Source organism: Meleagris gallopavo, chromosome 2 (assembly GCF_905368555.1).
Source record: "Meleagris gallopavo chromosome 2, MGAL_WU_HG_1.1, whole genome shotgun sequence".
Lineage (NCBI taxonomy): Eukaryota > Metazoa > Chordata > Aves > Galliformes > Phasianidae > Meleagris > Meleagris gallopavo.
In genome coordinates this window covers 24,577,763-24,581,162 of record NC_139405.1, presented here as the reverse complement: position 1 = coordinate 24,581,162, position 3,400 = coordinate 24,577,763, and the positions used below count along the sequence as shown (strand labels likewise).

The 3,400-nt window shown below is 43.4% G+C and overlaps 1 protein-coding gene across 1 annotated transcript in view; it reads left to right on the top strand.

Annotated features, from left to right (window-relative positions):
- The first annotated feature begins 39 nt into the window (after nucleotides 1-39).
- Nucleotides 40-3,400, top strand: part of THADA (THADA armadillo repeat containing) — a 209,874-nt gene continuing 206,513 nt past the window's right edge. The window contains exons 1-2 of the mRNA XM_019612707.3: nucleotides 40-104; nucleotides 2,769-2,844. The gene's annotated coding sequence lies outside the window, so the exon portion shown is untranslated. The remainder of the gene's footprint in view (nucleotides 105-2,768; nucleotides 2,845-3,400) is intronic.

The following is a 3,400-nucleotide window of genomic DNA, read 5'->3' as shown; positions in this document are numbered from 1 at the left end:
GGGGCTGGGAGATCTAGGAGAGTTTTTCCCCTTCTTGGGGTCGCTTGCTGGTTCCTGCCGCTTCGTTTTCGGGGCTACAGAGCGTGGCGAAGTGCTGTGTGGAAGTGAGTGCGGGCGGTGAGAGCAGGCTGAGCGGAGGTGGTGGAGTCACTGGGTGGTTTGCAGGTGGTGGTTAGAGCCCTTGTTTTAAGGCGGCGCGCTGCTTCATCCCCGAGGTCAGGGACGGACGAGCTGTAAACGTTGGGAATTGTTAACAGAACCATACAGAATCCTGAGTTGAAGAGATCCACAAAGGTGACGTAGTCCAAATTCTGTCTCCACACAGCACCACACAAACAAAATTCACTCCCTATGTCTGAAAGCATTGTCCAAATGCTCCTTGAGCTCCACTGGCTCTGGGCAGTGCCCACAGCCCTGGGCAGCCCGTTCCATGCCCCCCGCCCTCTGGTGCAGACTCTGTGCCTGACCCCCAGCTGCCCCTCCCTTGATACAGCTCCATGCCGTTCCCTCGGGCCCTGAGCAGAGCTCAGTGCTGCCCTCCGCTCCCTGTGAGGAGCTGCAGCCGCCACGAGCCTTCCCTCAGCTCCTTTAGGCTGGATCCGGCTGCTCCTCCTACCCCTCGTCCTCCAGGTACTTTTGCAACCCTCCTTTAGAGACACTCTAAGAGCTTTATGTCCTTACAGTGTATCATCCAAACCCACACCCTATGCCCAAAGTGAGGCAGTGCAGAGCAGGACAACCCCTCCCCTCACATGGTAGCAGTGCTGAGCCTGTGGCATCCCAGGGAGCAGTTGGCCCTTTGGGTTGTCGGGGCATGCTGCTGATTTGCATTCAACTTGCTGTTATGCAGAACTCCTAGATTCCTTTCTGCAGGGCTGATCTCCAGCCTCTCAGTCCCTAGTCTATATATGCCCAGGGCTCCCCCATCCCAGATACAGAATCCAGCACTGCTCTTGGAAAACTGCATGTAGTTGGTGATTGCTCAGCTTTCCGATTTCTCGAGATCTCTCTGCAAGGTATCTCTGCCCTCAAGGGAGTCAACAGCTCCCCACAGTTTAGAGTTGTCTGCATATGTACTTGGTATACCCTCAAGTCCTGCATCCGAGTCATTGACAAAAACATTGAAGAGAACTGCCTCCAGAATGGCTGTTGTTTTCTAGTTTAATATTTTACTTCAGCCTTAGGCATTGTCTGTTAATAAACTCAGCTGCTGTAAAACTGTGGAATGACCTCATCTTATGAAAGGGAGGTAGGAAGGAGGTAAACCTGTGCAGACAAGTCATGAGTTTGGGCAGTCAGGGGAAGTGACCCACAATCCAAAAGAGCAACAGGAGCTGGCCTTCTGTATCTGAGTAGCCGCTTTGTGTCTTGAGAGAGCTGAGGTAGAAAAACCAAGGTTAAACAATCTCTTACCTACTGTTTTGATTGAAACCAGTAAATAGGCCTCACATGTAATGATTAACTCAGAATTCATCCCAACTGCTTCATCCTTTCACATACGTTTATGTAGCAAAAGACAGACCTCATGTAATATTTGCTCTTTAAAAAAATGTTTCTCTATTGTGACTTCCATAGTCATGCAGTTTCAGTTCCAGAAGTCTTAACCTGATTATGTTCCCTTGTCTCAATTCACTTCCGGCTTTTTACATGACTCTTCTAAAGCATTTGCTGACCTCTATAGAAACCATGGTATTGTTAAAGGAGCTTCTGTATTTTCACTGCTTAGTGTTGTACCTTAGCATGTCTTCCTGATGCCTTTCTAAACACATTTCTTTCATAAATTTCATTTCCACTTTTCTGATATCTTGCTTTACGAAGCCAGTGCTTGACATACAATTGGCAGATAAAAGGGGTAAAAACCCTGCCAAAGAAAACAAAACTAATGTGGGAATGGCTCCTGGAACTGTGATCTTGTTATACATAACTGCAACAGCAGGAGTGTAACACTAAAAACCAAAGTATTTTTAGAATTATTTGCTCCACGGCAGAATGGTGGCAAATCTGGAAAATGCTGCAGTACAAATCTGAGCTGAGAGCAAAGTAAAGGGTTTACTCTTAATAAGCTCTGCTGAAGTCTAGTCTGGAAATGAATTTGGAGTTTTCAGTACTTTTAAGTTTCTTCTTACTCTGTTTCATTTCCTTTACTGCCCTAAGAAACTGTAAAATAATAACTTTTTCTTTCTAATTCTTTATCACTGAATTACCAATCACCTTAGTTAATTTTAACTCAATCTAATGATCTCACTAAAGCTATTTGGGCTGTTAAGTATTTACCTAAAGGTTTAACAGATTCATTCCTTTATGCAAGGATGGTTTTCTTCCTTCAGGACCTAACGTATAAAACCTATAATAGTCTGAGAAATAATTTCAGCTCTAAATACTTACCAGAATTCCTTTGTTGATAAATATATATTTTAAATTTAAATATCTATTAAAAATTAATAAGAAAATACTAATTTTGTGGACTGCATTGTTTTTAGAAATGAGTGGTTTTCTTACTAGTACTGCCACACAAAAAATGAAAAGTGAACTTAGAAATTCATATTGTATTCCAAATGCTATTTTCACATCAATGTGTTTTATATAGTTACCACTGACTGACCTTTCAGTCGTTGTAGACCTCAGATTCACTGAACATCCCCATACAGATTTTTTAACTGAGTGCTAGCTCAAAGCAAGCACAAACTGCTTTGAAGATAGTGATGGAAGGGGAAGTCTCCTTCTATGTGCTAACATAATCTCATTCTGAATATGTCTTTACAACCTAGGTTCTTCAGCATCAATCCCAGAGGCCACTGCTCATTTCACGGTTCACATGGTGTCATTGCTGCTGAAGATTAGAAGGTAAGAAAGGTCTAATTCCTGCCTGAGCTTTAGTCGTGCATTGGGGGGCATGGTGTGAATTATTTTGATGGATGATTCAAGGTTAATTCTGAGATGTGAATCACTCATGAGACTCAAGCTGGCTGAGGGAGGCAGAATAGATGAACTCTTTGCCTGAAATTCTCAGTTTTGCTGACTTACGTTGCGTGGTATCTTCTTAGTAGGTCTGGGACTAGAGTAGCTTGCAGCAAGCTCCCCAGAGACTTGCACTGCTCTGCAAGTTAAGCTGTTGAAGTGTGCTTACCTGTGTGATTTTCTTTGTGGATATAGTTAACTTCAGGGGAGTGTTTGCTTGATTAGCTGTTGCTAATCAACATCCCTTCACTTCATTGTTTAGTGTTGTATGGTCACGTCGAGATTCTGAGTGTATTTATTTCATGAAACTTACACAGCATTTGTGGTAACGTGACTCTATATGGGATTAAGAATGACATGTCCTGCACTGCATCTTTATCTTCAAATTGGAGAGAGAGAATTTGAAGGCTGGACTATTGGATGAAGAATTGGTTGGATGCTT